This window comes from Microtus oregoni, unplaced genomic scaffold, assembly GCF_018167655.1.
Source record: "Microtus oregoni isolate MIOR12 unplaced genomic scaffold, Mior012 000003F_ref0000135, whole genome shotgun sequence".
Taxonomy (NCBI): Eukaryota; Metazoa; Chordata; class Mammalia; order Rodentia; family Cricetidae; genus Microtus; species Microtus oregoni.
This window is the reverse complement of record NW_024543062.1, coordinates 14,771,457-14,798,028: the sequence shown is the minus strand read 5'-3', so window position 1 is coordinate 14,798,028 and position 26,572 is coordinate 14,771,457. Positions and strand designations below refer to the sequence as shown.

Genomic DNA, 26,572 nt, shown 5'->3' with positions numbered 1-26,572 from the left:
TCCTTCTATCCATCTACCCCTCACTTAACACTCATTACCATCAATCTGCTATCCATCCAGCCACTTACCCATCTAACCCATTGATTACCACATCCATCCAGTTCCCTACCCATCTAACCCTTTGGTTACCACTCATCACCCATCAATTGGCTATCCATCCAGCCACCTCTCTACCAACCCATCATTTATACATCCATTCATCTATTCATCAATTCACTCCTGGTCCAGCCAGGTCTCTGCTCGAATATCACCTCCCCAGGAGGCCCTCCCACAAACACTCCTAATATGAATTCCCATCCCATTTTCTTAATCCTAATCACCAAGAGCAGAAAGTTAGAGCTTTCCCAGGATGGCTGCTGGGGAAACTAAGGACCAGAGATTGACAGGTCCCATCTATGGACAGAGTGGTCCAACTGAGAGATGAACGCTGTGCTCCTGGGTGGCATGCGGAGTTCCTCTTTCTAAGTTACCTGCCTGTCTTTTTAACAGAAGTGGGTCTGGTGATTCCAAGGTCAACAGAAGCCAGTCACATCTCCATCGCGTGGTGAGTCGATAGCTCCTGGATTTCTGCATTCATATTGCTCCGATTGCTGCTGGGGGGGGGGGGGGGGGGGGAGTCTGTCTCCAGACTGAGATCTTCTGAGTAGGAGTCGGCCTCCATGGTTCTCAGCCCATCCGGTGTCTAAAAAAAGCCTGGGTCTGGTGGACAGCCGCATCTGCTCCCCACAGCTGTCTCCCCTAACCTGCTGGCATCCTAAGACACTGGAGAGTCCTAAGGTGTCCCTGTCCTTTTGGCCTGGAGAGAGTAGGACGCTGTGGGCATGGCGGTTCCTCTGTCTCTGCCCTGGGTCACAGTGCTAGGTGCCTCCTGTGTAGGTTGGTGATAGCTACCCATGTGCCCTCTGCCCTACCTTGGCAACTGCCAGCATCCATCCCTTCCACCTCTCCTTGCAGAGCAGACTTGCAGTGAGCAAGTGCTGGGTTTCAGTAGTGGGTTTGTTGCTGTTCTTTGCTCTTAACTTTTTCTTTTCTTTTCTTTCCTTCCTTCCTTTTTCTTCTTCTTCTTCTTCTTCTTCTTCTTCTTCTTCTTCTTCTTCTTCTTCCTTTTTTTTTAAACGTTTTTATGATCCTGGGGATTGGAGCCAGGCCCTTGAGCATGCTGGGCAAATGCTCTCCTGTGGAATTCTTGCGTATTAACCCCGAGTCTCCCCACCCTTTGAAATCATCCCCCAAATGAACGTCACATCCCTCCCTCTCTCAGGCTTCTGCATCTCCCAAATCGGAAACCTGCACATCCGTGTCACCTGCCTCCCAATCTCAGCCTGCATTTTAACAAGCCCTCCCTTCCCCAGAAGCTATGCTCATTACGCCCAAGGCATGCTGCTGCGAGCATTTGGCTCTCACACCTGCTGCACACCAGAGCCTCCCAGGGACCTGGAATGGATGCCTGCTTCCCTCTGCCAGAAATTCTCAGCTAATTGGCTTGTGGTGGGGACTCGTTAGGCTCCCAGGTGATCCCAACATGCAGCAGAATTGGTGAATCACCGGCTGAGAGGAAACCAGAGAACTCAGACAAAAAGGACGGTCACGCCGAGGTGGGTGGTCTGTTTAGAGCCCAGATGGGCAGCACGTGGCCAATGAACCGAAAGTGGCTGCATTTCTCACCAAAGGCCAGCAGGTGGGGCCTGCCACCAGAGCCTGGACAGTGTAGGCTGGACCCCAAGTGTTTTAGGGTTCTCTAGGGGAAGAGAACAGATAAAATGAATGTATATTAAAGAGACATTTATTAGCATAGTGTCCAGGATACAGTCTGGGTACTCCAAAAATGGCTGTCTCTCACTAGAGAGGCTGAGAATCCAGTAATTATTTAGTCCGCGAGGTTGGATGCCTCTGCAGTCTCCATCTAGTTCTGTAGGCCCGGGGGATTCCTGGAAAGTTATTGTCCTCTAGGCCTATATCAGAAGCCCAATGAGTTGGTTCTAACATCAGTGAAGGAAAGCAGCAGCAACAGGATAGATGAGGCTGCCAGCGAGAGTGAATGAAAGCAGGCAAAAAAACAAAAAAGTTTCCCTCTTCCCTGTCCTTTCCTCTGGGCTGCCATTAAAAGATGCCACCCACGGTTAAAGTGGGTCTCTCTACTTCAAATAATCTATTGAAGAAAAAACTTCACAGCTGTGTCCAGTAGCTTCCTTTTTAGTTGATCCCAGCCCGGTCAAGTTGGCACCAAGGTTAGCCATCACACAAAGTATACTTGACTGACCCATCACCACCCTGTGTTCCTGTGGCTTTTTAAACTTTTGTTTGTGTGTGTGTGTGTGTATGCCTGCTTGTCTGTATGTACTCCACATAGTACAGGTCCAAGGAGGCCAGAAGAGGGTATCAGATCCCCTGGGAAGGGGGTTACAAGTGGCTATGAGATGGTGGGACCAAGCCCAGATCCTCCGCAACACTCCTTTGTAAACACTCACACTTGTGCACACTGCCACCATTCACACTCAGACCAGAGGAAGGCTTTGATGTTCCTCTGAGCCTCAGCCCAGAGGAGGGGAGGCTTTGCCATTCCCATGGGATTGACGGAGGCATTGATTCTTTGACATTGCTGTGTCCATGTTAACAAAACACACTCCCTCAGGCCTCCATCACTTTTTATGCACTCACTCAGGGCTTCCTCCACTCCCCACCTGTCTGGAGCAGCTGACTTCTGCTCAGGGAGTGCTCAGAAGCACCTGTGTGATTGCCCGATGGGATGTCCAGTGGAATGCTAGATTCTTGGCTGACTTCTGCCCTGGGCTCCTGGTGACAGCATCCCTCGGTGCTTGAGCCTAGTCATCATGTGGCACCAGAATGTGAAGCCCAGGGTAGGCTGCTGGCCGCTGGCCGGAGTCCCTCTGTGGTAGTGCAACACTATGCTCCAGAGACAAGAACCCATCGCCTCAGACAACAATCCTGAGCTCTGGTGACTGGCTCTCCATGGACCCCAGATTTCTGTTGTCCACTGCTGCCTGTCTACAAGGGGTAAAGGTTGCTGTGAGAAAGGGTTCTCCCTCACCAGGTTCATGCCTGTGATGGAAACTCCAGCGCACAGTGCAGTGGACCAGAGTGGTCCAGCCTCTGGCTCCAGTGGTCAGACCAGTGATAGCTTTTGACGGCTCCTGTGAGTAGGAGGGATCCTCAGTTGGGGTAGCAGCCAGCACACAGTGAACCTACCCTCCAGTGAGAACCACCTAGGAGGAGTCCAAAAACAGCCTGAGATCCCTAAAGGCATGGGGGCCACACCATCCTTACTCTAGCGAGCCCAGTGTCAGTCACGCCTGATCTTGTCTTAGTTGGCTCTGTGTTGCTGTAATAAACACCATGACCCAAAGCAACTCGGGGAGAAAAGGGTTCATTTCATCTTCCAGGTTACAGTCTGTCCTCGAGGGAAACCAGGGTGGGAACTCTAGCAGAGCTGGAACTTGAAGTAAAACCTATGGAGGAATGTTACTCACTGGCTTGCTCCCAGGCTCAAGTTCGTATACATCCCAGGTCCACCTGCCTGGGAATGGTACCACTCATGGTGGACAGTGCCCATCTACATTGATTCGTAATCAAGAGAACATCCCTACACATACCCACAGTCTGATGGAGGCAATTCTTCAGTCGAGGCCCCCTCTTATCAGGTGTGTCAAGTTGACAACCAAGATTAGCTGTCACAGCCGTAGACCTCAGAGGTTCTGCACCATCCTGTGTGCTGCCCTGAGGGGAGGGAAAGCCTCTTGTGAGCCTGGCCACACTGATCTCGGTCAGCTCTCTCATGTAAGAGAGGGTCCTTCCTAATACAGAGTCCTGGCTAGAGGGGCCAGAACCAGCAGGCTTTCTGGCCTGATAGTCACTGTGCAACAAGCCTTGCCCCTGAGGCCTGGGACACTTCTGCAGGCAGAATGCACCTCTTCTCTGTTGGCAGACCAGTTCTACACACCCTGAGGGGAGAAACGCACTGTGGCAACAGTCATTTCTCCCGAGCTTGACTGTGTTGCAGACTCCCTGGTCCCTGGTGTTTCTCTCAACTCTCACATGAAGACTTCACCCCCTTGGGTTTTACCTTCAACCCCTCAGGGGTGCATTGCTAGGCAGCTGGAATTCCAGTTCTGTGGCTTTAGCACTTACCAGTTGTGCTCCCTCAGGACCAGGACTACCCACTCTCTATCCAACTGACCAAATGTCCAGAAGCCTACCCAGGGAAGTGATGGACCTAACCAGGTATGGAGTTGCTGATGTCTGAATCCCTGGGCTGGTTAATTCCTGATGAGATTGAGAATGTCTCAGCTGGGTCAGGGATGGAGACTCAGTGTGGATGACATAGAGAAATGAACCCTAATGCTGGCGACTCAGCCTGATCAGCTGAGGGACTCAGAGGAAAGGGAACAAAATTGTCTGTCCTAGAAAGGCAACAGACCATGGTAAAGGCCTACACCAAATGTCCCCCATAATGAGATCAGCATTGAGATAAATAGAACCTGCACTTAGATCCGTCACCAGGGTCACTTCATGTGTCCACTCCTGACCACATTTGTTCCCTACACAGCGCACATGACACCTCATTTCTTTTGGGTTACATTTGAGATGTTAGACTCATCACACTTACAGAAGGGAAGGTGAGGTGGGCTTGAGGAACAAACCCCAAGAATCTTGGCTCCAGGGAGTGCTCAGAAGCACCTGTGTGATTGCCCAATGGGATGTCCAGTGGAATGCTAGATGCTTGATCTAGCTTGATCAAAGGAGGATCCACCGATGTCAAGTTGATTGTGTGTGGAGGTCCAACTACAAATAAAGGCCACTGATAAGGTTAGACATGGCCTTTATGATGTCTCTACCCCAGTCTGATTTCTTTTGGAGAAGTACCTGACTTCCAGACAATGCAAATGAAGTCACCAACATCTCTCCATATATCTACCATCCATCTACTTATCCATCCATTCATCTATGGATACATTTATCACTCATCCATCTGCCCCTCTATTCAATTATCCCACACCCATACTTAACAAACATATTTATCTATATATCCACCTGTCGTGTACCCATCCTCCATCTATCTGTCCTCCCATTCACCTGTTTATCCATCCATCACCTACCCATCCATCCATCCATACATCATCCACCCACCCACTCAACCATCTGTCCATTTACACATCCACTGATCCATATATACACCTATCCATCACTTACTCATCTATCCAATATACCTTCATGTATCTACCTATCACTCATCCATCATCTGTCTGTCCCTCCTCCAATCCACCCATCCATCCATCAGTCCACCACCCATCAACATCCCAGCTCTCATCCACCCATCCAGTCTACCTTTATACATATCTACTCATCCATCATCCCTCCATCCATCTTTATTCTAGCCATGCGCTCATCCACCCACCCCTACACCAACCTGTTTACCCACTTAGACACTCACCTATTCATTCATTCTCTCATTTTAAAAGCTTTCATTGTATGTCTTAGACACAGATAGGCAGCTGCTGGCTTTGTAAAGGTCCATGAAAATAGAGGCTCTGCTTTCTGAGACCCTCCATGTTTTATCACAACAAAGATCAGCTTAAGATGTTTTGAGAAAGAGACTACAACGAGTGAGTGAAAGAGGATGAAAGAGTAGTGGTTTTTGCTGTAGTACAATGGATGGGAGGGATGAATGGATGGATGGATCGGTGGGTGAGTGGGCGGATGGATGCATGATGGATGGGTGGATGGGTGGCTGGCTGGCTGGCTGGATGGATGGATGGGTAGATGGGTTGGTGGGTGGACAGATGGACAGATGGTTGGGTGGGTGGATGGATGTGTGGGTTGGAGGATGGATGGATGGATGGATGGGAGGATGGATGGATGGATGGATGGATGGATGGATGGATGGATGGGAGGATGGATGGATGGATGGATGGATGGATAGATGGATGGATGGATGGGTTGGTAGGTGGACAGATGGACAGATGAATGGACGGATGGTTGGGTGGGTGAATGGATGTGTGGGTTGGCGGATGGATGCATAGATGGATGATGGATGGATGGATGGATGGATGGATGGATAAATAGGTGACTGGGTGGCTGGATGGTTGGATAGATGGATGGAGAGATGGGTAGGAGTGTAAGTAGGTAGGTGGGTGGCTGGATAAATGGATGAACAGACAGGTGGGAGGATGACTGATGGATAGGTGACAGATAAGGCTTCTGTGAGCTCTTCCATGTCTTTTCATCTAGTCAACCAACAGCATTATTGAGCTTTGACAGCCCCCGGACTCACTTACTTATTGGTTTGAGAAATGCCTTGTCCTGTGAGGAACCACACAAAGAACTAGCACTTATGAGGAAAAGAAACAAGAAAATTGCTACTGGGACCAGTGGGGATTTCTATGGCCTATGTAAGTTCCTCTCTAAGTTATTCTGACTCCCCTCTTCCCAGACACTGCCCACACTGTTCTAGGTCAATGATTTCATAAAGGTCTGCGTTTACAGACCTGTGGGGTGGGGTCCCGCAGAAGCGTAATACCTCTCCAGAACCACATGGTTGGGAGGAACTAAGAATGTATTCTAAGAGAGCAAGGGTTACTTGTCACCAAAGGTGGAGGATGCTGGGCTGATGAGTGCTAAGTCCTGGTGTGAATTCATGACCCATGGCCATTCAGTAATTATGAGGGGCCAATATTGATTGTCAATGGGATCTAGGATTGCCTAGGGACAAACCTTCTAGCACACCTGTGGGGGATTATCTAGGGAATGCCTGTGAAGAATTGTCTAGATTCGGTTCATTTGGGTAGGGAAGATCCTCCTCAACTGTGGGTGGTACCAATCCACGTATAGATGTCCTGGGCTGAATAAAAAGGAGGAAGTGAGCTGAGCATCAACCTTCATCACTTCCTGCTTCCTGCATATGGATGCAATGTGACCAGTACTTCCTGTTCGCATGGCTATGCCATGCTGGACCACAGCACCGTGAACTGTAAGTCAAAATAAGCCCTTCCTTCCTTCTTTGTTTCTGTCGGGTGTCTTGATGCGGCAATAAGGCAAGTAGGTAACACAGTCACCAGCCTGAACAGTGAGTATAGAAACCTAAGCATCATAGCCAATTTGAACTCCTTGGCCCTGTGACTGTGGCAGTCACAGCCATGATACAGAAAGATTTGTGTGTGTGTGTGTGTGTGTGTGTGTGTGAGAGAGAGAGAGAGAGAGAGAGAGAGAGAGAGAGAGAGGCCAAGGAGGCAGATTTGGTAGCTGTCAGCCCCTATACCACAAGTAGACACGGCACCGCCACCAGATGAGAAGAAAACCCGGCCTCAGATCTGTTCTCCAAACTCAGTGGCCATGAGAACCACCGGAGTCCCATGTATTCCAGGAACCACACTGGCAGTCACGCTGACTCTGAAGTCTGTGTCCTCAAGCCACAGGCTCTGCTGCTCCTCACAAGGGATTCGAGTCACTCACTGGCATCATCAATGGAGACGATGCCCTCTATCTCCCGGCTGTCACAGAGGAAGCCAACGGAGCGAGGTGACTTGCTGGGTCATCCGTGTTCCTGAAACGGGTGACAGACACCCCTGGAATGTCAGCTCTTTGCACCATTAAATGACTGCCTGCTCTGTCTGGGTTAGCACTTTGGATCTAGGTGTGTTCATGGGGATGCCAGTGTCTGAGGAATACTGATCAGGAGGAGGAAGCCAGAGGCAAAGTCTCTGTGATTGCATCTCAGGCTGTGTTTGAGATGAACCATTGTCTGTTCTCTGACAAGCCGGGGGACGATTGCTCTCGGAAGCGAGACCATGTCAAGGGAAGACAGCGCATCCAGATGGAAATCGGTACCCCACCTTTGTTTCTGACCTCTGTAAGCACAAATAGGACTGCAATCAGCCAGACGCTTGTGGTCAGCAATGGTCAGTGGCAGGGTTGAGTCTGGACTTGTCGGGGACCTGTGTGAAGCCGACATTCACGGAGTTCTACTTACAAATCCGCTGGAAGCTGCTGGGGACTGAGGAAGGGCTGCACATAGCAGGCCCTGGGGAGAGTCGTGTGACAGCCTGGGGGAGGGGACTATAAAAGGAGGAGACCCCCTTGGGGCTGCCCTGGCACTGGAGATAATGGCAGCCACAACCAGGTCACTATCTTCGTTTGCCTTACTCTGATTCCATTTAAGATGCCCTTCCCCTCATGGCCTTGACCTCTCTTCTCCATGTGTCCACCGAGACCCTGATCTAGCTTGGGGGAGCTGATGGCCTATAGTATCAGGGACAGGATGGCAGCTCACAACTAAGGCATTGGCTTCACCCAGCAGATACAGCCATGCGCATTTTTAATGCCTCTGCTGGATAAAAGGCAGACTAGCTGACTCTCCCCGCTCTCTTTAGCTGTCTACTCTCTGCTGTGGTGTCTGGCCTCGGGTAGATACTAGGAAGTGGTTGCCAGCCTCTGGTCACATATCCGTGAGTAAACGGATAGAATAGCTCATCCACGGAGCTCTCCACACGGTGTCAGAGACCAAGGGAAGAAAAGCTGCTGGGGGCGGGGGACTGGGCATGGGGCTTTATGTGGAAAGGGGGGGAACACATGAGTCACAGGAGGTGTGTGCCAAGGCCTGTCACAGCTGCTCACGATGCCCAACAGGAGAAACAAACCTAATAATGCCACATCTGCAGTGTGCCCTCACTCTGGGGCATAAACACCAAAGCAACAGTTTCCAGCTTCTTCCCCATGCCGCCAGCTGTCGTCGGTTCCGTTTTCACCTTTGAATTTGTGACCTCCAATCACTTCTAGGAAAACGAGTCTCACGACTGAAAATCCCAGCTTATCTGAACTTGACTTCCCTTCTCCAGCTTGTCGGGGACCATCTGTGCAGGCTGTTGTCCATCTCTTGAGTTCCCTCACCTGCCTGGTGCAACCTGCAGTCACAGATGGAAGGCTGTCAGTGCTGCGGACACACTATGGAGCTCTGGGGCAGGGCTGCATCTCCCGGAGTCCATCCCTCTGCAGGAGCTTACAGCCTCCTGGATATAGCCGGATACATTGTATCCCAGAATAAAGACACAACCCAGCATCCCTTACAGAAGGCACCATCATGTAACCATGGACTGTCCAATGGATGAGAGAGAGGATAGCAGGCAGCCCTTCCCAGTCACTGCCAAACTCTTCCTCTTCCTTCTCCCGAAGGGAGCTGTATGCTGGATCCTGTAGTAGAGAGAGGATTGGCCAGTATTGCTGTCATAAAGCAGTAGAGAGCCTGGGGCTTCAACATGGGCATGGGGGTCATACAAATCTGTCACTCGTGCCTGATTGCTGATGACAGAGGTGATATCTGTTATGTTGAAGATACACTTACCTGGGAGCAGCGACTCCACCTTCCAGTGCCTGCCACCAATGAAGCCTGAGGTTCCCTGCAAGCCCAGGTTCATGCTACCTCATGATGCCAGTCGGCCTCCAGTCATGTACAAAATACCTACAGTAATAGCTTAAGGGGGTTTACTTTGGCGCTGGCAGTCAGAGCTTAAGTCCGTGGTTGATTACCCACATTGATTTCTGGACTTGTAGACATGGAGAGCAGAAATGGCTCAGTGGTTAGGAGCCCTGGGTACCCCTCTGGAGGACCTCGGTTCAGTACCCAACACCCACATGGCAGCTCACAAGTGTCTGCAACTCCTGTTCCAAGGGATCCAGTGCAGCAGGCCTGCACATAGTACTCATATATGTACATGTAGGCAAAGTATCCATATACATAAAATAAAGTAAATCTTTTAAAAATTAAAGGAAAGAAAGAAATGGAGGGTAGGCAAGCTGTTCACATCATGGTAGTTGTGATAGCAGCCAAGAGAGGAGGAAGCCTAATATCCCTTTTAAAAGACATTTCTCCCGCCCCTCCCCCCCAAAAAAAACCCTGACTTCTTCCCTCCAGGTTTTCCCTAAAGGTTTCACCATCTTCCAGAAACACTATACTCTAGAACCAAGCTTTTGTCACAGGAGTCCTGGGGTGCCCCAGATGCCAGCCACAGCATCGGGAAGGCATGTCTTCTGGTCCCCAGGAGCACTCACCCCTGCCTCCTGCTGCTCCACATGCTAAGCACGAGCTCTGATTCAGACTTTCTGTTTTGCTCAGGGGCTTCAGCCAGGAAACCCAACCCTCCTGGAGTGGCCCCAGCATGTCAGCCCGGGCTGCTCACCAAGAGTGCAACATTAGCCAGGTGGGTGGCACCTGCCTGGATGTTTCCCTCAACCTGAGTCAGCCAGCCATCCTGGGATGAGTGCTGTGGGCCTTGGGCACGTGACCACCCAGAGCCTCTAGTCATTTGTCAATGAAATGGAGGACACTGAAGTGCTATCTCACTGTGATGTGTCACAGTGAGCTGACAAACCATAATTGTCCGTACAGTGGCAGGCAGATAGTGGGCCGATGAGCAATAGGGACTATTGCCATCATGTAGGGATGTCTGGTCTCTCTGATTCAGGTCTGAAAACTTTATATGTAATCAAAATCCTCAGTTTAATAAAACAACAACTTTGAATCAATGTTTACTGAAGAGCAAGAAGTTCAGCAGATCCCAAATGGGAGCAGACAAAATCTATTTGATCCAAGGAAGGGTTTAGCCAACTCTTAAGTGGCCAAGAAGATTCCTTATGTTGTACAGTGAGCTCCAGAGGATGGAGGACCAGGTCAGACACGATTAGGAGTTAGCAGGAAAGAGATGTCAAATACACAGAGGTATAAAGACTTGTGTGTCAGCCTGCCTACAGCGTGGATGCCAGCTCTACCGGGTACTGGCTGGGCTCTGGGCAAGTGATTTGATGTCTAGGGGCCTCAGTTCCTTGATCTGAAAAACAGAGAAAATCAGATCTGGCTCTAGCTGAGATGCAGCAGGAATCAGGGGACAGATCGCAGTGCTCCCAGCAGAGCTTGGCAGAGCGGGTGCCTGGGCGAAAGTAACCATGATGCTTCAGCAGAGACCTCCGCCCATCTCTGTCTCTACTTCAGTGTGGCACAATTTATAAAGAGCCAGGATCTCCGCAGAGCCTCCCATGAGTCAATGTCAACCTGGGCACAAGAACCATACAGGGATAGCAAGAACATTCCGCAGCCACACAACCAAGAGCTGTGACTGACATTTCCTACACACCTGCCACAGACTAGTAGACCTGGGCTACACCTTGCCCATCCACAATCATCCCAATGGCTCTGTGATTGTCCTGCAGGGATTCCATGTTCACAGAGGAGGAAACTAAGGCAGGAGATGGAGAGGCTTCACAAAGACCACATGTGTAGTAGAACAGGAGACAAGATTCTAACAGGCTGCCCAGGCTGGGCAGAAGGACTTTTCAAGGCCACTGCTACCTTGGCTTGTCCCCAAGAAGTGCACACTTTCATTTGTCCCCTCCCGAGGAAGTGTACATGACGGAGACTTAATTTGGCTAGCTTACCCCATCTGTTTCCAGTCCGCCCAACGCATTTGTTTGACCGGGCTGGCCCCAACCCTCTCTCTGCCCCACTTTCCTATGAAAGGGGTGGGTGGCCTCTGGCTATGCGGCCCTGTGAACAAGGCTAGGCAGCCGAGGAATGATTACACAGGGACGAGGAAGCTGCCCAGAGCAATATCAGGGCTTCATTGCTGCATGCGGAGGAAGCAGATGCCAGATGGGCAAAACACGGCACAATATGCATGACGGGGCCACCTGATCACGGTGAAGGTACACAGGTGACCCCGGGGAAGCAAATATGAACATGGTCCCACCTGGCCTAGGGTTATGTTATTTTTGACATGGGAATGCCCATGACGGGTCGCTCCCTTATTAAAGAAGAGATGTGACTGTGATGGCAATCCTCTGGAGGCTCCTGGGGACAGGGAGGAATCAAAGCTGACCTCTACCCTGCCAGCTGGAAGCATTCATTTCAGCCCGTGCAGTCAGAATGTATTAAAGCTACAGGAGTTAAAATGGGAACAGCAGGGGTGACGGGGAGCCAGAGGAGAGGAGGACACACTCGGGGTCCCATGCAATACACGTCCCTGCATCTTTAGCTGCAGCAAAAGACTTCATCAAGAACAGGTCCTCCTAGAGAGTTGATCTCCATTATACCCAGGCTGGGTCTCTACTGTAGCCCTTCTGTGACCCAAAGCAACTCCCCTAATTCTAGATTCCTTACATTCCGTGGCCTCTGTTGGGTTTAACTATTTACTTGTACCTACCTGGCTAGGTGTTGGGTTAAGTTAGAAAGTTCTAGAAGGATTTTTGTTCGCCCACCGGCATTGTTCTCAGGACCATAGAAAACAATCACAAAGGTCCCCAGAAGTTAGGTCGGGATCTTTTTATTAGCAAGGATTATTGGGGGAACATATCTGTGTCACAAAGTAGCATCACTGGGTGGCTCTCCATCAGCTGAGTGATTTCCAGTCCAATGTTATGGGCTACTTGAGTTTGAGGTCTCTTTACCAATGTTATGGGCTACTTGAGTTTGAGGTCTCTTATATAAGTAACAGTGGAGCACTGGGTCTGACCCAGTGGTTCTCAGCCTTCCGAATACTGTGACCCTTTAATACAGTTCCCCATTTTATGATGACACCTGCCCCCAACCATAAGATTATTTTCATGGCTACTTCATATCTGTCATTTTGCTACTATTATGAATCAGAATGTAAATATCTGATCTGCAGAGTATCTGATAACGTGACTCCCGAGAAAGGGCCATTCGACCTCCAAAGGGGTCACGACCTACACGTTGAGAACCACTGGTCTGATCTGAAGCTGGGGGCTGCTTGTCCTCAAAGCCCGAGCAGCCAGAGCCTTGGTGAGGGTCCCTCTGAGCCTGAGCTTGAGGGTTAGGTCCACCTTGCTCTCTGCCTCTCCTTCCTCCCTCTCCTCCGCCTCACAGAAAGAGGGTGAGAAACACACCTTTGGATCTGCTAATTCCCAGAAAAGGAGCCAAGAAACGGTCCTGTGGGGCTTCAGGATGCACATGTGGCAGTGTCACATGACTCTGGCATCAAACTGGCATCTGGTGGAATGGCAGGTGGTCACTGAGAGAGATCAAGATGTGATGTGCCTGTTCCACAACACCACAGGGACCTGTGACCCATGATCCCTTCGAGAGAACTAACAATCCCAGAGGCCTGCAGAGGCTCAGAGCTCCCACCACCATAGTGCCCTCCACCGCTGTAATCAGAAGCCTGGCTAGCCCAGCCCAGGCTGCTGAGCCCAGGGAACCAGAGCTGTGGAAAGCCAGGGGAATGCATGAATTTGCCTGCTGATATTTGTCCAGCCCTAACTCTGACCTGGGCCCTCTTCTGGACGCTGGGAACATACAAGATCAGATAGAGCCCTACCCATGCAGACCACTTCCCCCGGGTCCCCGGGCAGGCTGAATCTCACGTAGGTCTCCCCAAATGGTCAGCCAGCAGTAGCCTCTTGGCTGCAGTGAGAAAGGGAACGGTGACATTATCCCCTCAGTTGGCACTGCACCCTCATACTGCCACAGTTCCCGCCTCACCCTAAGATGCTAGCACCAGCACCCTTTGATGGGCCTCATCTGGAGAGAGAGTCTCTGACCACGGGGAGAGGGGAAGTTTCCATGGTTACAGAGAGAAAGGAAACAGAAAAGAGACCCAGATAACTGAGGGATTCAACCACCTCAGGCAGGGGCATTTTTGCAAATTTATGGGAAACTCAGATTCTCAGAGTTACATTGCCTTGGGTTCTGATCATGCTTTTATCACTGAGTTACAATAAAGCGGATGGACACATGTTCCTTGGTGGGGAGAGGGGGTGTCCTTGACTCTCTGTTTCCTCATCTGTGAAGCAGGAAAGTCCACGGCACTGGCCTCCTGGATTTCCGTATGGTAGAAGGAGCTCAAACATGCAGGCAGTATAACCACCACAACCATCGCTCACAATGCTCACCAAAGGCTCACAATGCAACACCGCTGCCCTCCCCCCATCACTCACTTCCTGAAACCCTTGGTGCTGAGTCTGACCCTGAGAGGGCTCCAGCGCCCGCATCGCATCTCCCAGGCGCTTCAGCGAAATCACCTGCTCCATTTCCGGCTGTGGTTTCCTCTGCTTCCAGGCCAGAACGATTTTCTGCCACACTAATGAAATGGCAGTTCCTCCTTTAGAACACTTTAGCTGGAATGGAATTGGAATTTAAAGAGGAATACGGCGGGAGCTTGTGCTGGGCGCGTGGACGGTGATAGATACAGGGGACAATTTCTTCATCCTGCAGAAGGGGAAACCGACGCTGAGAGGAAAGAGATTCCCCTGGGCCAGGGAGTCCGGCTGAGGGAGAGCTAAGTCTAGAACCGAGGTGTCTGTCCCCACTGTGTGTGTCACTGCAGGTGAGCAGCGGTGACACAAAGAAGGACCAGGTTGCTTCTTGGACCCTTGTGTCTGTGGGAGGCCAGGCAGCCTCTCCCCTTTGTCTGGATGCAAATTCTCCAAGCAGGGGGCCTCTGTTTATAGCGGCTGAGATTGACTCTTTTTTTTTTTTTAAATGGGCCAAGCGGTGTTTATTTTTTTTTAATTTTTTAATTTATTTATTTATTAAAGATTTCTGTCTCTTCCCCGCCACCGCCTCCCATTTCCCTCCCTCTCCCCCAATCAAGTCCCCCCCCCTCAGCCCGAAAAGCAATCAGGGTTCCCTGTCCTGTGGGAAGTCCAAGGAACCCCCACCTCCATCCAGGTCTAGTAAGTTGAGCATCCAAACTGCCTAGGCTCCCACAAAGCCAGTGCGTGCAGTAGGATCAGAAACCCACTGCCATTGTTCTTGAGTTCTCAGTAGTCCTCATTGTCCGCTATGTTCAGAGAGTCCGGTTTTATCCCAGGCTTTTCCAGACCCAAGCCATTGACTCTTAAGTGTTCCCAAAAGCCTAGATTTAGAGTACAGGCTTGGTCCTCCAGCCTGTGGTGCTAAGGAGAGATGGAGCCTTTAGGGAGTGGGGGTGGGGGTATGGAAATGTGTGTTGGTGCGCGTTCTCTCTCTCTCTCTCTCTCTCTCTCTCTCTCTCCCCCCCCACTCCCTCCCTCTTCCCTGGCTGTCCTGAGGAGAACTGGCTTCCTCCCTACTCTCCTACCATGGTGTTCTACCAAGATGAGCAATGTTGCTGGCACCCAGAGCCAAACAAACCATGACAGTACTGCAGTGTGTCCTGTCACTCCTTGCTGCCAGGTACAGCAAGAGATTGGGACAAGGAGACACATAAACCTTAAAGGTAGGAGGGCTGCTACATATTCTCACCAACAGGGAGGCCCAACCCAGGCCACAGGGACAAGTGCTCAGATGGCTGAGAGTGGTAGCTGGGAGGGGGGACCTTACCTGGGCCAGGGACACTCTGGAGGACAGAGGGGGGAAGTGTGTGGCCTGGCAAGAGACACTCAGCAGTGAGGCCCCGAGGGGATGGTGTCTGCTCAGCAGAGAGAGGATGTTTACAACACAGTAATTCACGAAAATAAATGTGTTATAAACAGAAGGGATTTAATAACAACACCACAGGTGTTCGTGCCTGGAAGACAGGGAGAGAGAGCACTGAGCAAGGCTGATGCACAGGAAGATGGCACCAAGTCCCGCCTAGAGATGGCACCAAGCCCCGCCTACGACCAGCCCAGTAGGAAGGGAATCTCAGGAAAGGGCTTGAGCAGCCACATGCATTGCTGGACACAGAGAAAACACCACCTGCTACCGACAACCATAGTACTTTATAATCCCCCAAAATGGGGAGGGATCACGGAGGAGAGGGAGAGAGAGAGAGAGAGAGAGAGAGAGAGAGAGAGAGAGAGAGAGAGAGCGAGCTTGAGACCAGGATGTGGGCAGGGACCTGTGGAGTGACGCCTAAAAAGTGGGTGAATTCAACCTGCGCTCTAGAGGGACTAACAGAAGATGGAGAAAACAGAGCAGGAAGGTGACTGAGGGACACTCTGGGACCCATGGAGGTGACCGAGGTTGTGCTTCCTCCCTTACCTGTTTAGGAACCCATCCATCTCCTCCCATGTGTGCATTCCTGCCTCTCTGAGGCCCCAGGTTCTGCAGGAGCTCCTGGGACAGATGCGCGCTCTGTCCGCAGCCCTGCTGTGGGTACAGTTAAGATGATGGATGGAGCTGAAGCCAGGCCCATGGAGTCAGCATTTTTTGTCTGTGTTCCCTATTTATTTTCAATTTCACCTCAAGCCTAAGTGGTTTTGGAGTTGGGAAATGTGGACTTCATCCACAGAGGCAACCTTGTAACAAAACTGGGAAGGAAGGAGAGACTATTTGGTGCCCTAGATTCAGAGTGCTACCTGGGACTGAGACATTGTATCCCGGAGCTTCAGTCTCTCTTGGTCACAGCTCATCAGGTTTCGTCCAACGTCCTGATTCTGACCTTTCTGGACAGTGTCCACTTCTGCTGGCCACTCTGGGCATGTCCCTGCAATGATATGGGATACTCCTCTGTATGCTGTGAATATGTTTTATGACCATTGATTAATAAAGAAATTCTTTGGCCTATGGCAGGATAGAATATAACTAGGCAGGAAATCTAAGCAGAGACAGAGAGAAAAGGAAGACAAAGTCAAGGAGACATGAGAAGCCGCCAGAGAAGCAAGATGTGAGGTAACAAGCCACGAGCCACATGGCAAAAATATAGAATAATAGAAATGGGTTTAAGTTGTGAGAGCTAGTTAATAATAAGCCTGAGCTAATTGTAATTAATATAAATTTCTGTGTGATTACGCAGGATTGGGTGGCCGGGAAACAAAGGCTAAGCCTCCAGCTACACCTGCAGCCCAGTACACGGGGTCAGGAGCTGTCTTTTCCTGTTATTCAGCTTCAAAGGCATGTCCACATTGAAGGCTAATTTCCAGGACTCATGGGAGTTCATAGGAAGGAACAAAAGCAGATCCAATCTAGACAAGACAATTAGAGGAGATCCTGTCCTATGGAAGATGGACAGTTATCTGGCTGTCTTGACAGCTGTGTGTTACACAGTGAGGGTAGAGTTCTCACGTGGGTGGATATCCAACACACCGAACATGGACTTTGTCCCATCCTTGGCACAGAGGCCAAAACTGCTGGTCACAATTGCTTTAAAGACATGTCAAGTCCCCGATGACACAGGGACACCAAGGTTCTGCGGCATGTATGGAGACCAACGTCAACACATCCAAAAGACCCTAAATTACTACATAACACTGCTCAGAGCAGGAAGCTCATATGCAAATGTCATTTTTCTATTTAGCTCAGATCTCTTCTCCATTTTTCTCCCTGCAAGCCATTTTAATTCATGAGACTTATCAAGGGTGTGAGGAGAAACAAGAGCTGTCCTTCATGCAGGGGCAATCAGCACGGCTTAGAAACACATGAGGCCCTTTTCTTGTCTGTCCCACTGCCCCTTATAGACCACTACAGTGCAAGCCATCACCCTCAGTGAAGACCCGGAGCTCAGGTATTGTTGGTGCCTTCCACTCTTTGAGCTCTCCTTGAAGTAGGTGCCTTGACCATTCACCATGACTGGAGTGGCAAATGAATCGCGTGGTGGCTGTGTGTGTTTTATAGACTAGGGAATGGAGACATCTGAAGCATCTTTCCAACGTGGCCCAGCAGTGAGGGATCAACCCCAACCTGTGTTGTTTGGACTTGGGACTGTCTGGTGCATGAGACCTTTGAGCTCACGGTTACTGTCAAATGACATCTGGATCTAAACTCCTTTGGGGTGTGCTGATTGTCACCCTTCATGGGCAATCGCAAAGAGACCAGGGAACATGGGATGGCAAGGTGCAAAGGGAGAGTTCCAACCAGCCCCTGGGAGCTATGTCTGCTACAGGGAGGGATTAAGGATGCTCCCCCCAGGTCCTGGTGCCTTCCCTTTGTTCAACCCCAGCTGAAAAGACCCATCTGAAGTCTATGTATGCCCCTCAAAGGCCTGATCCTCCTGTCCCACTATGTCCCGCATTTCATCAGATTGAGGAAGCAGAGAGCTAACCCTATGAAAGCTAGGGTCTCCAGACTGCCTGCATCTATCAGCTAGGAAGCCTAACACACTGGTCCGAGGATCATCCAGTTCCAGAGGCAAGAATTAGTAGAACTTTAGAAGGACCCAAAGTCCACTGAGACCCAGGGAGGCTCAGATTGCTGAGGTCCAGCTTCATGTGGGCAGAAGCCCCTCATTCAGGATACACTTGACCTAACAGGCTCCATCTTGGGGATAATGTCACCCCAGGGCTGGTGTCTCCAGCTTTCCTCTCACATGCCCTGACATTGGAACTTCTTTTCCTACCCAACCAGAGCCCAGGGCAGTTTGGTTCCTGTACACCAGGCTAGGTTCTCCGGAGGCACAGCACGGAGGTCAGCAGCCCAGGGCTCTTCAAGCCAGGAGGTGAGTGTCCTCTTCCCCCCCAGGCTGAGCAGTCCACAGCTCTCCCTGCCTCTCAGGGTCTCTGCCTCACCTCATCACAAAGCTGGCACCACAGGTCTGGATACAAAATGTCCATTCAACAGAAACTGATAAACTCTGACAGCAGGTACCACCTTTCCACACCAAGAATTTCAAGGTCAGAGTTCATGTTCACAAACACTTGGTCATGGAAGCTGGAGGTCTTAGGTCAAATCCCTGTTAACACACATCCTTAACCTCCAAAAAATATGGCAAATCCAGCAAAGGGTAAGGGGCCCCTGTGCCCGACTTGATCACCTCTGCTCAGACAATCTGGGAGCCAGGGAGGTTGACTATGGACCCAGAGTCGAGTCATTGGCCCCTAACAGCACCGAGCGTTGCTTACAGGAGCTGGAGAGGCTCACCTGGTCTCCAAGCCCAGCAAGGATGAATGCCTGGCTGCTGGCAGCAAGGACTGAGCCATGGATAGTGTGGGCTCCAGAGAAGCAAGTCAGCCCTAGAGTTACAATGATCAACATAACTGATAACCTGCCAATCAATACAACAGACACTTTGCCAGTTAACACAACAACCTGCCAATTGTCAGAAAAGGGAATTTGCCAATCAACATAACAGAGAACCCATGTTGCCCCAGTGGGGCATGTCTCACCAAGGATATTCTTTTAATATAGATGATGATAGGCACTGTGGCTGGATGTGTTCCTTCCTGGTCACTGTGACAAAATTCCTGGCAGAATAATTAAAGGGAAGAAGGGTTTTAAATGGTCTCCATCCAACACGGGGATGGGGAGCCATGGTAGAGCATCTTCATCATGGCGGCAGGAGGACGCAACAGTGCTGTTCACTCTTCACCTGCAGATGCTCGCTCTGCCCCAAGGTTTTGGGGAAAGAGCCCTGGAGCTGGGCTTATGGAATCGCGGTGGACCAGTCGACTCAGGCAGCACTCAGCTGGAAAGAACAGAAAGGGAGTCCAACCAGGCATACCACTTCACCTCAAGCTTCTGATTGCTTTGTCCCTGCTCCATAGCCACAGGTTCAAGGCCCATGTCCTCCTTCACTCTGGGTGGTTAGAAAGAAAGGCACCAGCACTGAGAGACATTTTACTTATGCCTGTGATTCATGGCTAAGCAAGTCTTCCTGGCTCTGCTGACAAGACAAAATGACTAAGTGAGTTCTCAAGACCCAAGCGAGCTCCCAAGCTCCCCTCGGGGGGGTGGGGGGGGGATCACCCTAACCACACTTCTTCCAGCAATGAGTGGAAGGCACAGAATCCAGGGATTCCATCTCAGGCTAAGCACGTATTACTCCTCTGCTGGAAACCCAGCCACAATTGCAGAAGTTCCAGACCCAGAGAGAAGGCAGACTCTCCATCCAGAGGGCACTGTTTGTTCATCTCAGCAGTTGGCACGGTGGAATTCAAGTGCACACCTTCATCAGTAAGTAGCACTGGCAATTTCTCAAAGACACATTCCCAGAGACTGGACCAGCACATATCCTGAGAACTATTCCCACCCCTGAGTAAAGGTTTATGAGGCTGAATCACAGCTGATCCTTATGTATCCTGCCAGCATCCCTGCTCCTTGCCCTCATCCCAGGAGGGCTGCAGCATCTTCGTCCTGTGTGGTCCTCTGTACTGCCCCAGCCCCTGTTCTTTATCTCCACTATCTATATCCCATGAAGTCAGCCCCAGTTCTGCTTCCCCATATGGCAAAAGGCCAGAGTTTCCAGCCGACCCCATGGATAACTCCTTCTGTTAGGAGACAGCTAATCTCATCAACTTGAAGGCATCTGGAATCAGTTAAAGCGATACTAAAGGGAGACAATCCTCCTCCGAGGAGGAGGCAGCATCTTCCAACAGGCAGTCGAGATGTAAAGAGGTCCAAGGAAAAGGCAACCAAGGCAACCATGCTTTCTTATCTTTTGCTGAGAGGGTATGCTTACTTCTCCTATGGCTGATATTGATGATGGCGATGACAATGATAATGTTGTCCTTAACTGACGTCAGACTTTGGCTGTTTCAGTCAACCAAGGAGGACTGAAGACCAGTGACTCTCCAGGAATTCCCCAAGCCTTCAGCTACTGGGTTCTCAGCCTCTCCAGTGCACAGACAGCCACTGTTAGACTGTCAGGCCATTATCGTATAAGTCAGTCTAATGAATCCCATTTATAATATATGGTATTATCATTTCTCAGCCTTTTGGCTAAGATCAAGTGTGATGCCTTTTCTTGTCAGTTTAATATATGTTATATAAGTCCTGTTCCTCCAAAGAACCTTGCCTACAGTTGGTTGGGTCACAGCTCTAAGAGACAAAGCAACTGTGCCCAGATCCAGCATCAAGGGCAGAATCAATAGCAAACTGACCCTACACAATGTCTAGTCTAGGCTGTGAAAGTCAGCCATGTTGGATGACTGTCTGCCTGGCTGCCTATGTGTAAGAAATCTTGAGAGGTAGCTGAGGGAATAAGGGTGAGCCTTCAGAAACCAAGTGAGAAGCGAGCATCCCCACTACCAAGGACATGAGGTTGTATAGGGTTAGTAAAAGAATGTGGAAGCTCGAGTAGCTCACCACAGAGCAGCCTGCATCCCTTGCATCACCAAGCACCAAAGCTAGACTCCATGTCTGGGGGCTTGAGAAAGTGTTCACAAGAGGAGGGGGCTGGAGAAGTGTTCAAGGACGCTTCCCTGTTGTGGTAGCACACGGGGACAGAATCCCTGCCCAAAAAGGTATAGAACACTGGTGTTATGCTAGGCAGATTCTGGGAGGGGTGGTAGGGGAATAGATGGGTTCCCAGGGAGCCTCCTTCCTCCAGAGTTCACTATGTAAGAGGGGTTCACTTCCTATTACTGACTTGAGGCCCCCGTTCCCACATCTCAACCACAGACTCTAGCTCAAAGGGCCGCCACACACACCCACAGTGCCCACACACAGATGTTGTGCTGGCTGTCTCGATACCGTGTGGCTCTCAGACGTCTGGGAGACACCCTAACTTTGATAAAATGCCAGAGTACTTTGTAATCTCTCACAGTGGGCAATTTCGAAACACTCAAAGACAAATTGCCCGTTTGCAGAGCGTATTTCAAAGCAACTTCCTATTTGTTTAATTTCATGGCTTTTATGACTGGGAACGTCTCGCCAGGACTCCAAACTTGCTTTTTACCCACCGAAGAATGGTTGCTCCCCCGTCTCCAGAGACATCACTCACCATTCGCTCAGAAATTCCCCGCTCTGCCTTTTAGGCTGGGATAGAGTTCAGTTACAGAGCATGGTCTCCCCGCCAGACACCAGGTTCTCAGCTAGTTAGTGTGCTTTCACTGAGGATGGAACATTGCTGGTTGTTTCCTCAAATTATGATATCTCACTCACTCTGTATAAGTCACTGTGGGTGAAAGTGATGGGTCCAGCAGGATATGAGGGTAGGCGTCTACCTAGGACCCCCCAAAGAGCATTCTGCAAGTGGTGAAAATATTCATACATGCACCCATATAGTCACAGAAAAGAAAAGAAGTGTGAAGACCAAATAATCTCCTACTTGTCTGTTTTTTTTTTTTTTTACAGTACTGGGAAGGGAATAGAGTCCAAGAACCTTAAACATGCCAAGTAAATATTCTCTAAGCTGCATCCCCTGCCTTATTTATACTTTTTATTTGAGACTGTATCTCATTAAGTTGCCTGTGATCAGCTTGAACCCTGTCTATAGCCCAGGCTGGTCATGACTCTTCACTCCTGTTGCAGCCTCCTAGGTAGCTCTCCTGGATAGCTGGGATGACAAGCTTGCCCCGTCTCTAAATCTTTCTGAAATACTCAGCTAAGATCTGTATGATCTGCTTCTTACTGCGCTGTGATGGCGCCTGATGCCCTGATGGCCTTGGAAAGAGGCATGGTTTGCTGGAGTTTCCTGGTGGCAGACACTGTAGGCATGCACACGCATATACACATGCACACACTCACAAACACATATGCCATACACACACCCAAACACACCCCAACACACACACACACAAACATATGCTACGTACACATACACAAACACACACCACACACAAAAGCATACCAAACACACATATACCATGTACACATAACACACACACATACATGTAGTGGCATTTCATTTGTATTTTAATAAATAAACCTTGCCTGAAGATCAGAAAAATAAAACAGCCACACTGGCCAGCTTTATAGACCAAGCAGTGGTGACACACATCTTTAATCCCAGTAGCCACACTAGTTTGCCATAAGAAACCAGGCCATAGTGGTGCATGCTCTTAATCCCAGAACTAGAAAGGCTAATAAGACGCGAGGAGACAGCTCTCCGTCTCCGTCTCATTCTGAGGATTACTGGAGGCAGAATCGACATTTTCAGATTGAGGTCAAAGTAAGAGCCAGTGGCTTTACTTTTCTGATCTTCAGGCAAGCTTCATTTATTAAAATACAAATGAAATGCCACTACACACACACACACATGCATGCAAGTTCAGGAGGTATGTGAGCCACCGTTTAGAAGGCTCCCAGCTCCAGCTCAAGCAAGGGGACCAGGTCTGTATGTCCCCACTCCCATTTAGCTCCAGCTGTCCGGGCAGTCCAGAAATATCTATGGGAGTTTCAAATGAGGGAGTGTCTCCATCAGACTGACCTGTTGGCAAAACTGGGCATTTTCTTGATTGCTAATTGTTGTAAGAGCCAACTGTGGGCGGTGCCATCCCTCATGGACCGGGGCTGTAAGCTAAGCATGAATGAGAGAGTGAGCCAGTGACCAAAATCCCTCAATGGTCTCTGCTTCAGGTTCCTGCCTGTGTTCCTGCTGTGGCTCCCCTCGATGATGGATGGGCTACAACCTGTAAGACAAAATAAACCCTTTCCACACAAGCTTCTTTCGTGGTGTTTGTCGCAGTAACAGAAAGCAATACCCCACTCCCTTCCTGTGCACTCGACAAAGCCCATCTTCTCAAGTTTGACCCTGTGGTAAACCTCCATCAGCATCTGTCTACTGTATCCTTAGGCAGGTGTGTTCATCCAAATCACATACAACCCCAAGCCAGAGGGGATGGACTGAGGACAGATGGGAGCATCTCTCTGCCAGACAACATTCTCCTCTGCCCACCCAGGGGCATTTACTGCTTCCTGCTCAGGTGTCCCGAGGCCCACACTGCAAAAGCTTCAAAGGAAGTGTGATCTTTAAGGGATTCAAAGTGATTGTCAGATTCTGTCTTAACGCTCTGAAAATATGACTGCACCCTTCAGAGGAATTTTCAGTCTCCTCAGCAACTGTCCTCTTGCTCCAGTAAACAGGTCACCTGTCTGTCATTTTTACTGTGCATGGCAGAAGAAGCCAGCGTGTGAGTTCCCATCTGCAGCAAGTCAAAAAGTAACCACAGATACTGAGGGGTGAAGGGTATCATGTTCCCAAGATGGCAACATGAAGGCTCAGAGCCCCCGATGCAGACTGAGAAGGTAACAAGGATGGGGGGGGGGGTGGGCAGCAGTAAGCACAGACAGTTCACTGACAGGTCCCTTGTTAACAGGCAGGCAGACACGGAGAGGACAGATCTGCAGAGTCCTGGTGATAATGGGGACTAGCAAGTGTTTTATTTAATTAATCATGAAAAAGAATTACCCCTCCAGCAAGGCCTTAGATGTAGAGGCCCCCTATATAGATGGTGAGAACAGATCATTCAATTAGATCTTGCAGACTCGGCTAGGCTGCTCTTAACTTAATTCTGCGAAACAGCTAGTCTCGAGAACCCTGTCCTGTCACCAGACACCCTCTGCGGCTGTGGGGTCTTCTGGACTGCTCTGCTTATGGGAGTGGGGTGTTGGAGGGGCTGACCTTGGGACGCTCTCTCTGGCTAGCCTTTCTCCCCCTCAGCCTTCTGCTTCTTTCCCGGCTCCCTCCCTCCGTGTAATCAGGAACTGGGCTCTTTTAATATCAGCCACATCAGATATTTTGAAACATAATTCTCCCGGGAGGAAACGGTTATTAAAAAGGTAATTAATTTATGCCGAAGGCATACACAAATCATAAATCATCCAGAGTTATTTGCCCTGAGTTTCTTTTTCCTCCCACTGGCGTCTTTTCACCAGGTAAACAAGGTGTGTGTGTGTGTGTGTGTGTGTGTGTGTGTGTGCGTGTGTGTGTGTGTGTGTGAGCTCGCAGCTCAATGCCAGGTTGTTCCAGAGCACACTGACCAGCTTCCCTCCTCCCGCTTTGGGGAATCGGTGTCTCCTCAGACCCCTGCTATGTCTGCCAGAGCTAATGTGTGTGCTTTTTCCCAAGACCGTGAGATTGCCTAGGGAGGCGGTGGTAGCCAGGAAGCTGAGCCAATGTCTGAAAGCTTTCTATCCGCCTAATTGCGTAAGTTATGCATATTCATTACTTAGAGACACAGGGTTGGAAGGGGGCTTAGTATCACTGACAGCTGGAAAAGACACCATATAAACAACTATTTAGAGGCAAATCACATCACACTGGGCTCGGAGTCCGCACCTACCATCCCAGCACTCAGGGAGGCTGAGGCAGGAGGAGTGCTGTGAGTTTGAAACCAGCCTGGATTATGTAATAAGACTATCTCAAACTCCCACGGGTCCCTAAAAGTGCCAAATCACTGCTAATCAGACTTCAGCTTTGCCATATGTTATTCCTCTAAGATGGGACATGTCACGGTCCACATGCAGATACTCAGGGAGATCTACGCAGCCTCCCAGTGCTGCCTACCCCTGACATTGACCGGGCTTCTATCCTGAGGTTTCCTGGCACTGAACCACACTAACCAGACCTCCCAGTCCCTGGCCATGGAGCGCTCTAGAGCATGGACTGAGAGAGGCTCTGGAAGGTTCTTCTGACCTCTTCCCTGCCAGTGAGCAGATTCAGGGGGAGTGGAAGATGGGATGGGAGCCCAGTGGGATTTCCAGGCTGCAGAGACAAGGGACAGCTGTCCCCAGATCTACCCAAGACTGTCTTGGATCCTCTCTGACCCTGGTAGGACCCTGTTAAGTCCTGTCTTTGAACTTTGAGGTTGAAACAGTGCCTCCTTCTAGCAGAGAGCACTAGCCACAGCTTGCTCCTTAACTAACTGCAAAGTCCCTCCATGAAGATCTCATACACACCTGCATCTGCACACATTACTTTGGTTTCATCTGAATTCCTTCGGAATTAATAAATGATGTATGCTAATATTGGTTCAACATCTAAAGTGGATCCACTTACACAAAACGAAGAGAAGCAGCCCCCATGCCCTGGGTTGTGGATGGTCGAAGTTTAACATCACAGAAGCCTCTCATCTCCGCATTCACCAGGTCCAGCCCTGCTTAGGAAGACTGAATATGCTCAGATGCAGCTCTACAAAGGAACCAGCCCTGGGTCCTTGTCCTTCTTCGGCTTAGACACTCTCCCCTCTGGGAGACACTTGGGGAAGACCCAGATGCAGCCCTCATCCCCACAAACCTACACTCCCAGGCTAGAGACCAACCCAGGACAAGAGCAGAGGACCCTCAGCATAATGGTCATTCATCTGCTGATCATGGGAGGGGACTTGTTTGGTCCCAGTGTCCTCAGGACCCTCTCAGGTCTGCTGCTGAGCCAGACTGACGGCTACACCTTTGCCAGGGATGCAGTGGTCATAGCTTGACAGCAATTGCCTTCCACTCCAGCCAACAGCTCCAAGAACATGAAAAAAAATGTGCTCCGAGAACGTGAGGAAAAAACTAAGACACAGGACAGGAGGGAGGAGCCACAGGTCTGATGACTCCTGCTCTGTGAGAGGACAAAGCTTCCCTTTCCTGCGGGAGTCCTGACCCCTGAGGGCTCCAGTTGCTCTTTTGGCACTGCAGGGGGAGGTCAGCCTGCTGCCAGGGTGGGAGGTGTCTGCCACCATGGGGTCTAGAGACTGAGAGCCTCTGCGCTCGGGCTGCTCAGAGGTCAGGAGCGTCCTAACCAAAAAGAGTTCACACATATGGGCTTTCCCAGGCTGCTCGGGCCACTCCTCTTGGGACTGTGTCCCCACACTTGTTGGATTTGAGCATAAAAGCTGTTTGCAATTGGACGGTCCATGTTGACCCAGCATGAAGCAGCGTTCGATGGGGGTCTTCTTAACCAAGATGTATTTCTACAATACATCTGCATTCTACAGTCCTGAGATACCCAAACAGGGATGTCCTCGCTGAGTGGGAATTACCCGGGAGTGCCCTAGAAGCTTTCCTCTC

The 26,572-nt window shown here is 50.2% G+C and overlaps 1 pseudogene; it reads left to right on the top strand.

The window, feature by feature from the left end:
- Positions 1-20,555: 20,555 nt before the first annotated feature.
- On the top strand, positions 20,556-20,650 carry LOC121446648 (annotated as a pseudogene).
- The last annotated feature ends 5,922 nt before the right edge of the window (positions 20,651-26,572 follow it).